The 11,192-nt window shown below is 41.1% G+C and overlaps 1 protein-coding gene across 3 annotated transcripts in view; it reads right to left on the reverse strand.

The window, feature by feature from the left end:
* The window catches only part of tbx4 (T-box transcription factor 4), a 106,984-nt gene extending 96,293 nt beyond the window's left edge, over nucleotides 1-10,691 (reverse strand). For 2 of the 3 annotated variants that reach the window (XM_033045806.1, XM_033045802.1), the window contains exon 1: nucleotides 3,054-4,265. The gene's annotated coding sequence lies outside the window, so the exon portion shown is untranslated. Of the gene's footprint in view, nucleotides 1-3,053; nucleotides 4,266-10,542 lie in introns of those variants that run through there. The other variant, XM_033045805.1, reaches the window with a different exon arrangement.
* Between the last annotated feature and the right edge of the window lie 501 nt (nucleotides 10,692-11,192).

Here is an 11,192-nt window from a genome sequence, read left to right on the forward strand (position 1 = left end):
ATGGGAAGAAGTTGCTAACTTCAAGAATAAACCGAGAATTGATAGAGACAACCCAAACCATCAGATACCCATACACACAAAAAATAAGAGTCTGATGTATAGATATGTGGGTAAGCCGGAAAGAAACTGGAATCGAAAATCTCACGCCCCTCTTGATTCGGTTAGGTCATTTTTTGTTGTTGTCAAAACTCTCTGATTTTATACTCAACTTTTCATTAAAATACTTTGACCTTGGTATCACTGACAAGTGGCACAACCATTTACAGACAGGGACCTCGCCCTCACTTATCGCTGAGTAGATGGTTTTGGTTCTAAGACCCTCGTAAGCGAAAAAACATTTCTAACAGAAAAATACATGTGTAAATTGGAAGAAGGCTTAAATTAAGTTAAAATTATCAGAGGTAAATCTAATTGTATGTTGGGTTGATTTTGGAGCTTCAATACACAGGAAAACACATTTGACAGAATCGCAACAAAACAAGTAACGCGCGCATTCTCTCTCTCTCCTTCTCTCCCTCTCTCCCTCTCTCTCTCGCTCTCTTTCACACCCTGATCTTCAGAGCGAATTGTATTTTCTACTTGTTTTTAAAAGAGAAAGGAATTAAAAGTGTGTTATATTTTTTGTGTTTTATTTAGGTGTATGCATTAGGCCCGTTACCTGCAGTTGTAGCGGCTTCTCCTCACATCCCGCCCTCTCCATTCAATATTTCATTAATGGCAACAACAAAAAATGTTCCTTGTGCTATATTTTCGCACATCGATCACATTATCCCCGCGTCACATTAGATGCTTTGGACATATCTCCACTTTAAAAAAAAATCAATTTCACTTAGTTTTTGTCTGTTCCTCTTTGAGTGGCTCTATAATTATAATGTTCCCCAAAAATATCGGTCTCGTTAAACTCTTAATGGCAATGATCTGTCTCCGATTGTTTGTTGTAATCTTGTTTTGAACAATGGAATATGGTTAGAAAAAGAATGGAGTTACAAGAAGTTACTATCGTCCGGAACATCCACGGTTATTCTCCTTTATAGTTGGCGATAAGGGTAGGGGGGGGGGGGGGGGGGTTGTTGATATGTTGTTGGGGGAGAAATCTCGACTACAGCGTTGATGTAATTACTCAGCACAGCTAAATATTCTGCTTTATTATCAACATTTTGTTGAATAACCCAATTTAACGATATCACTATGGGTCTATCTTACCCACGTATCTAAACGTTGAGGATCTATTCCTCGACGGGATCCCAGAGTAAGGATTTGCAACCCCCTTATATGCCAGCCCTGGATTCTCGCTCTGTCTGGGTTGCACATTGCTTTGGTAAGGTACCAATATACACAACTCAATGTGTCAAATATATAGGGCGAGGAGTCAGCAATAATTTAAACTCGCAACCTTCAAATAACAACTTGGAATGTGCCTGATGGCGCGGGACAGTGATTTATATCTCAAAGAATAAATGTCCAGACTAAAGTGACGAGATGTCGATCTCTTAGATTCGCTGTCGAGCACTTGCTGTTTTAGAACAACAGGCATTAAATAGAAGAAAAACACCTTTATTTTTGTTCTCTGCAGACACTCCGTGTTGCTTCTGCACACTCAGATAGACATTTACAAAATGTTTCGCGATAATTAAGTTTATTACTGGTCGTCAGGATATCGTATACATTTCCAGACGGAGTCACAGATTCAAAACCTTCAAATCCTGCTGTATCTACCTTGACACATGGCGTGCATGCAGGAAGTCTTCTCGGAGCATGTTAGACTGAAACACCCCAACAACATTAAGCAAGTACGTAAACAATGCATTTTAAAATATACTCTTAAAATAAAACATTCAAACACTCTTGCGCCGAGTTAAATAGATTCCTTGCATAAACGTCCGGTGCAAGTTTTAGCGAATGCGGCTCGGCATTTTCTCTTAGGTTTTTCCCAATTATTAAGTTGTCTTTATTGAACTCGCCGTTGCATTCATATCTCACATTTCTGCCTCTGTGTGATTGTGCGCGCACAATCTACAATAGAGAGTATCAGACGCCAAGCAATTTATAGCCATTACCATATGTGGATTCAAAGCTATCGAAGGTTTTAACTGTAACATCACATTTCTTAACAACGTTAGGTAATGGTTAATGGCAGAGAGAATTCAGATTAATATTTGAGACCAATGAAATGGGATGGAACTAGTGTTCCGTGGTTTGCCAAAATATATAATGAAGATATTCTTGGTTTTCGACAATTAGCATTCACAAAGCGGGAAGTAACATACCCTGAACAAATTAAATCAGGAAATCAGGAGGTGAGTATTGATATAATAATTGCCATTTGCCAATTTAATGTAGATTAATAAACATGTGTCGAACCATCAACGTGGGTTATCCATACACTCGGCTATAATGAACAGAAGTCCGCATTATTTGATTAGATGTAGGTAAAATCTGATTGAGATTTTCTGTAATCTGTCAAAATCATTTTATTCACTGGTTAGCGAGAATAAACATTGCTGGAAAACGTACAAATCCAACGTTCAATTTGGAACTTCGACGTTTTGGTTTAAATGGGAAAGTTGAACCAAAGGTTGAAAGGCAGACAAGGGGAGACAAGTTTTCTTGTAAAAGACTTCCACTCCTAGGCCGATGTGACCAGACAAGCAAGAGTAAGATAAAAATAAAATATACAGAAAGGTCCACAGTAGGGTCACGAAGTGGCGGAGAGACAGATAATATTCTGGTCCGCCAGGTCTAGCAAAAACTGTCTCCTCTAAGGTGTTGTACAATTAGGAATTAAACTGCAAAACTTCAAACTCAAGGGCCTCCTCCTTTTGACAGAAGCGTTTCAATGCGAAAACTCATTTCCCTTTCTGCAATCAACATCTGACGGAACGAGAGAGAGGCGAGCGAGAGAGAGAGAGAGAGCGCGAGAGAGAGAGAGAATGGGCCTTTTCAATTACGATGCAACAGTCCGGTTATAGATTCTAACGGATCAGTATTTTAATTTCATCATACTCCCTTTGCATTGCATTTCGAGTAAACAACCGTCACGGATGATCACTTACAACAAACTGAACCTCGACTTCTATCCGAATCGATCAGCGGTTCGCCATTCGAAGTTTTTCAATATGCAGCAAATCCAGATTATTTTATAAGGGCCCCCAGTAGTTCCACTGGTGAAAGTACGACCCTGGACCAAAGTCTCGGAATGTACGGCCGCGGGCGAGCCCAGTAAAAGATATCCCAGGTCTTGCAACCAAGTTGATTTCTGCAGAAATCCCCACGATTGAGAGCGTTCCACTCCCCAACTGCTCCTGGAATAATTGGGGGAGGGGGGATGTCTGATGTATATCGTTATATTATCAATGCAGATAAAGCGAAGTTGAAGGTTATCGGATGATTCTCACGGTGAACCTGCTGGATGCTGCAGAATCTCTCCGTTGCTCTGGTGCTCGTTAATGTTGAGTACAGGGCCTACTTGCCTCAGCGCTGACGTCGATCTGTCAATCAGAACCCGCCTCCCTGCACACATACAGTCGACTCCAGCACTCTTTTGCATTCAAGTCTCATTGTAACAGACTACGTTAAAAAAAAAATCTTTCAGCGACGTTCAACAATAATAAACGGCCTCAGACATCGATCATCGTCAGCTCCTTAACCCACAAGCTCCTACAAGAGGACCAAATAGCATTCTGAGCAGCCGAGCTGACCCGTCCCTTTTCACTTCAAAGCAAACCACTCTCCAAAAAAAAAAAAAATCACCATGTGTCCATCTACCTCATTGCAGAGAATATTCTGAAGCCCGTCCATAACTTTCTAAGAGTGCCAGTTCCACATACTGCATCGTGAATACTGGATCTAATAACCCTTTCTTGCAGAAGTCCCAAATAAAATAAAACCCAGCGAGTTAACTGAAGAACGGTCTGCATTGTATATTCATTCATATTTGAAGAATCGCAGACTTTTCAAATAAACTTTAAACAAATTTTACTCCATGTGTATAAATTCCACAAAATGATTGTCTCATTTTTGACTTCTCACCAACGTCTAACGTTCGCCAATCTCGGGAAATGACTGGTTTTCCCAGTGCACTTGCGCCCAGACTTAATAGATAACCCAGTACACACTCAATAAACGGTGTTTTGTGCTTACTCCCTTCCCCGATGTCAACTCCTCTCTGCTACCAGATTAAGGGTCCTAACCAGAAACGTTGCCTGCCCGATGCCCTCCACAGATGCTGCCTGACCCGCTGAGTTCCTCCGGCATTTTGTGTTTTGGTCAAGATTCCAACATCTGCAGACTCTTGAGTTCCCACATCTGCCCATCGTCACCCCACAAACCGCGCGCAACACATAATGCAGCACTCCAAACGCAATTGTCCCAGGAGCTTGCTGTCAGCCCCTGTATAAATCAACACTCACTTTCAGTGCAAATCTACAGCCTGAAGTAGCCTATTTATATAAAATCAGCAGCAATCTCCGACCACGATCACGTTGGCCAACACAATCTCGTAGATGTAAATGTACAAAACAAACACAATATCGGAGTTCTCTCGCTCTTACAAGTCACCCCAACAATGGACACTCGTGTATATTCATGCTGCTGTACGCCGAAATAAATAACATTACAACAGGTATTCATCTCCCTCTTCGACTAAACCCACTTCATGCTCGGACATTACTCATGCATAGAAGTCCTAGTCAAGCAACAATTAATATCGATCATTTGCGTCAGCACATTGCCACTTTGTGAAGTAGGCCTTAGATTAAACCTCCTTGCGAGATGCAAGGATTTCCAGTGACTTTCAGCATTGAAGTGTGATAAACAGCATAGAACAATTATGCATAATTATGTCGGAGGTTATAATTGCTGTTCTAAACAATCCAGTGTTGCAATTTCTGGGTTCTGGAAATTCGGGAGACATGCAATGCCCATGAAAACTGTTCACTTTAATTGTTGTTGCAATATAATAAAGGGTTCGTTTTAGAATAGTCAAGAAAAAGAAAACACGTACATTCTTGTCAAAGATTGAACGAAATGCATCGGAGTTGCTTTCCTAATACCTCGCCGTGTTTTGTAAGTTAGCCATCCAAAATGGAAACGTATTTCTGTTTTATTGGTCCTTTCCTTTCCTGTACCAATCTAGGGTCTGGTCTGGCTAGTTTGAATCTGACTTTTCCATGTGCTTTCAGTAACCACGATAATGAGAAAGGCGGAAATCGTTTACCTGGGGAATCATGATGAGGAAATTAGAGCATTGCGGATTATTTGAGATGGTCGTAAAACGGCGGGACAAAGAACCAACAAGGAGCCACTGTCTGGGACCCATTAGGGTGTTTCAACGGGTTCCCCGGCGCACATTAGGCTGCCAACTGGACCCTACAGTACAGACAATCACCACCGACCAACCACCCCACCCCCATCCGCCCCAAAAAAGTTGCGCGATTTTACCAGGATCTGCGTTTAGCCCCTGTCTATCCTGGCCCAACCTCGCTGCTAAACTGCAGGGAGCATTCAGAGGAACAACGGAAAATTCCAGGGTGCCTCCGAAAGAGAAACATTGAAATGTACCGAAGGGGTTGGAGAACTGGAAAATTCGTCACCGCTCAACTCACTCCAGGCGGTTTTAAAGTTTATTCCAGTGAGTTTTTTTTCCTATTGTTATTTTCCCATGGAAGTCGTGTGTTACTCCTGATAAAAAATTTAAAAGTTTTTTTTTACTGATAGCGGGCATCCACAAATATGCGTTTTTCCAATACTAACAGCTCCATTTAGTGTCATCAGATAAAAGCACCATTTCCCAGTTTATATGGGAAGGGAGGAAAGTGATGAACTCTCAATAATGAGAGACTGTATACAAATAGTCAAGTTTATAACCTCATCTCTCGCCATCATTCAGATGTCGGTTTAAGAAATGTAGTGGCTGCTTCATGAGTTGTGGGTGAAGACAGAGAGCTAATCTGATTTAGAATGGAACTGTGGACAGACAAGGTTAAATTCTCATTCGAGACACCGTCTTAATCCACCATGCCCAATATCCTGCTCAGCGGTTTAACATGAGCAATGCATAAACTGTGGGCGCGGAGTTAATACTCTACCCCGCGATTCTATAAATTTAAAGGCAGACAAGTTGGCGATTATTCTCAAGTAACTGTTCTATACACCTCTACAATTGATACTCTGTTCATTCTGTGTTGGGCCCTGGCTGCCTTTGTGGGATTGGACCGTTATTCAGGTTACATTTTTTTTTCTCTTTCCCAAACCAATTGAACTAATGGCCTCAAAGTGTTTTCACTTTATCCAAATGTATATCTCTCCAAGCGACCTCCCTGCCCGCCCTCTGGTGAAAAGGAGTAAATATTGAATATGAAACAGTTTAACCATAAATGTGAAATATTTTTAAAGCCAAGTTATCAGCCGGCGGAATATGAAAAAAGTAAGCCCAGTACCAATTGCCAATGGAGTTAACGTTTCCAACAAACGTTTAACCAGTCATATCTAAGGCTGGGCGGTTTGTATGAATTGCTTTAGTTTTCAATACAAGGACGATTTGAAATGATTTTTGCCTTGATTATTAACAATGACATTTTAAGGTTTATTCTTATGAATCAAGATTCAGAGCTAAATGTTCCATATTCACCGACCACCTCAAAGATCCAAAGACAAGAGTAGGTGGTTTACATCTAGTCCAAAACTATGTTGCTAAAATATTATAGGTTTGAGAATTATTCAGTTCTGACCATTGTCGTACAGAGAAAACGTGCTGGTGAGCTTGCGTTTCCCACTCGGATATTAATGTTGCCACAGGAAAGGAGTGTACATTGATATAATGACTGCAAAATATGTAGTCACAGCTTGTCCGTCCTTTGCCGTGAGAACATTCAAAGGATAAAAAAAAAATAATTAAAGGCATCAATTGAATCTACAATTAACGAATAAAATATGCCCCGAAATTTCTCCTTTACTTCATTCACTCGCTTCCATGAATTAGAAACATAATTCTTGATGATATGACAGATTGTTAATGACGTTGAATTAGAATTAGAGACATAATAACGGGGCGGGGAAAATAATGCAAGCGTTATGACATTTTTACTAAGTTTCCTTGAAACATCACGACGGTAACGGAAGAAAGTAACGTTAATTCCTAGGCCGATAATGTGTGCTTTTGGTGCCTAATTAAATGCCAGAGAAAGTCAACGGAGTTTTAGCTTAGAGAGTTCAACCTACTCGTGATGCATCTTAGCAAATATCTGGAGTCAACTCCAGTCGACTTGACAATATTCCCACTTTTCGATCATTGCCTTTGTAACGTAGACTATTATCGTTCTAAATGAGCCTTCTGATATTGGCCAACGACTTAATTCATAATTAGAAATAGGGGAGCGAAGGATTAACCGAGAATGGACGGATTAGCCCGGAATACAACTCCGCTCACGGGCATTAGAGGTTTGTTGCCCTGTTTTTTAAGGGTCTGTTAACCTTCGGGTCCATTCTGGAGATACAGTTCCTTGTTCACACCGACCGATACTGATATTTATCCAGGCCACAATACACAGCTTTCACGTGTATATAAATTGTGATTGTGAAGTTACACTAGTTAATCTTCAACCCCTGAATTGTTATTAAGGCATTCAGTACAGCGGATGTTAACTTTTAGAATGGTTAAATATCACTATAATAGCCGTCGTATCTCTCTGATTTCGACGAATGTATAAGAGCAGAGTTTAGCTTGTTAGATCCCTTAATTCGTGAATTTTGGGGGGAAATGAATTGTAGGACGCAGAGTAGCTGTGCCGTTGTCCTCGGTTAAAGAACTACGTTTGAGATACAGGCGGCTGTAATCCCCAAAAACTCAAAATACGCTTTAATTAAGGTCAATTATTACAGCAAATGCGCACTTTAAGTGTTGCGGGATGCACTTTAATTAGGCTCGGTTCCCAATATAACCACTAATTGCCTGTGATTATTTAAGTAAACTTCATTCAAAGGGGCGGCGACCGTCGGGTAACGCGATGTCACTATTCAGCAGCACACGGTCAGGGACGCATTCCCTCTCCAAGGCCAGGACAACTTGCTGTTGTTTTGTCGCGCCGTGGCCACGCGGCATGTAGATACTGTGGAGCTATGCGGGAACGTGCAGGAAGCGCTGGAAAGTAGTGAGTAAAAGCGTCAGGAAAATTCATTTCAGCCAAGAATGATTGGGAGCGAGTTCGAATTAGGCCGGGTGGCTCACTTATCGTTCCTATTCTAAATCCTGCAATCACATTTCTCCCAGAAAGACGAAATAATATCTACTTCTTTATGTGTAGCAGGCATGAAAATTCAAGATTCCTCAATCCACAGAATCCAGCTATGTTCGGGGAACGGTTTGCTAACGGTCCGAGGTCTTGCTAAACTTAAATTGCTAAAGCCTTTTATTTGAGTTTATTTTTTATTTGACAATTCTTATTTTAAAGTTCTCTATTAGTCTCTCAAATTAACTAGCGTGTGACTAATGTGGAAGACGCGTTTTTTTTTTCTAAACCGTTCAATCCACACCCAAAGTTTATTTTTCAAAATGTATCTCCCAGAACTAAACATTAATAGACCCACACACGTCAGTCAACAGTCACCTCTGCTGCAATCGTCACTCTTGACTCCCCACCAACCCCCCCCCCCCCTCCCCCAACGCCCATTCGCCGTCGTTAATGGGGGAAATCGGAATAAACGGACCCTTCCTCGGCGTTGAATTTTTAAATTGAGACAAGAATCGTGTTTACAACTGAGGATTGTTTTTAGGCTAGTCTCGGTAGTCCTCCCGCCTCACCCCGCCCCCGCCAAATTTATAAAATGTCCTTTACATTCCTGTACCCATTGAATGAAAATGATTTAATGATATTGCTGAAATCTATTATCGACGACCCTCCCGGCATAAATCATCCAGATGTGAGAAAATGGAACGCCTGGCCCTGTATTGAAGCAAGTTTATTTCACGGTAACAGGTCAAGTGCATTTATACATTTTTTATATCACATTGGTTTTAAGTGTAATAAATAATAATGATGAACAATTCTCCGTCTACGTCCACTGAACCTTTAGTGATTTACTATTTTAGTCGAGCAGGGTAGTGGGAGGGGAGGGGGGGAATATGTTTTGATTTTTAAACCATTCAACATTAGTATGAAATTATCTGCAATAGAACGTTTTGGGACAGGTTAGGGTGGCGGCCTTGTTGCAATTGTTACACGGTTGTCACAGGGTAGTTTAGAGTCCAGGGAATGGGTTTTTAATCGAGATTTTCCAAGACGTCAAAAAAGACACAAAGTACTGGTGGGCCGGGCAGCATCTTTGGAGAACATGGATAGGTGACGTTGCGGACCGGGACCCTGCTTCAGACAGATTCCAACAGATTCCAGGTGGCGACTAGGATTCCGACTTAACGTAACGTAGAACCTGCCCGGATCGGGGAACCCGGGGACGGTGCGGAAAACCCCACGATTCAGGAACTCGGGAAAACATTTTGCCACTCCCTCCGCTAAAACTACAATTCTAATGGGACGTGACTGTTAATCGCCGCATCATTTACATTAATAAACACAAATGATAAATTAACCAAAGTCCCATTTGCACACCAGCACACCAAAACATGTGGACATTTATGAAACCTACAGATTCTCCCCCAAAACGGTTTCATGGCATCTTATCTTGTTTCACAAGAGTATTTTGTTTATTAGAAAATTGGGCACGTGATGGCTAGGATTCTTTCTATACCTGAGCGTAACTACCGAACAATAGAGGATAAATTGTGATCAAGCCCAACACTAAACTCAACATCCCACCATTAACTTACAAAATACTAATCGATGTCAGTGCACACAGAAAAAACCCCAATAGTGTTGCCCAAATCTTACCCACACTCTCTGAAAGGGCACATTCAGCTTGGATGCTGTATTTGTTTGTATTGTTTCACTATAAAATTCTTACAGATACAGTAACAATCATCCAATATAAACACTCCCACAATTTGAGTGTTTCACTTTTGCCGCCCCCGCCCACGGTTCCCTCTTCCTAACTCACTGCTACTTCTCTTCTTTCTGCCTGTTAGTCGGTGTCCTGTGTGCTGCCACTTTCTTCCAGTGACATTCTGCACCCAACCCCCACCTCTCACTGGTCTCCCTCCTATTTATCATCTTCTGTCATCGCTGTCAGGCTTTCAACCAACCAGACAATGATCCCAAAGTTAGTTGGATACTTTAGATGGAAAATCTCCTTCTTTAATCTCCTGTGTTCGTTTTAAACGCCGCGTGCATTGAGAATTAGTTGGAACTTGTCAGCTTAACGCCGGAAAGTATCATTTCAATCCAGATATTAATATCGGGCCATTCGGGTTGTATTGAATTAAAGCGCGTTTGCTGGCTGCTGACATTCTCAATGCGGCCTGTGGGCTAGAACAATAAACTTGAAAACAATTCTTCAAATTAAACCTGAATTAAAACCACTCTGGTTTCTACATTTATGCTTGCAAGTTTGATTTTTTTTTTAACCCCTCTAGTTTTTTGAGAAAGTTCTTACCTAACGCGAACTGTCTTTGCAAATAGATAATCCAGTGTTTTTCTTGGTTAGGTTGATGAGCAGTCCAATGCCGTGGTAAATGGTTCTTAAACTGAGGGCCCCGTTCCTTCAAAAGGAATATGCGTAGCAGCCAGGGGTTGGGAGCTTCGTTGAGTTTAACACTGAATTTTATCTGTGGAGACTCCCCTGTCACGTGACGCAAAAATCGACCTTACAGGAATTTAATGAAACGAGTATTTGGAAAGGGGGGGGGTGGGGGGGGACCTTTCAAAGAGAGTGTAGCGTGAAACCTTTCAGCAAAATCAACCCCTTTAATAAAATCTCTTAGAGCGGGAGATGGCTGAAGAAATGTATTTCCAGCACTTCTGTTTTTTGTAATTTTAGACTTCCAGCAGTTAAAAAAAACTTTCATGCTAACGATGACAATTCTAATAAGTTTATTGGAAATTTTACAAAACTAAAAAAAAAGTTGTGACATTTCGTTTCAATGACCGTTATCTGAAATCCATTTAGAATATTTCTGAGAAGAGGGGTCAGCAAATAAGCAGCGAACCAGTCAAAGATATTTGGGGGCAACAATTAAATAGAGGCAGAAGTTGGACCTGAGTATATTTTTAATTTCCTTCTTCTCCCTTTAATTAAGAGCGAGC

The sequence above is a fragment of the Amblyraja radiata genome, chromosome 28 (assembly GCF_010909765.2).
Source record: "Amblyraja radiata isolate CabotCenter1 chromosome 28, sAmbRad1.1.pri, whole genome shotgun sequence".
Taxonomy (NCBI): domain Eukaryota; kingdom Metazoa; phylum Chordata; class Chondrichthyes; order Rajiformes; family Rajidae; genus Amblyraja; species Amblyraja radiata.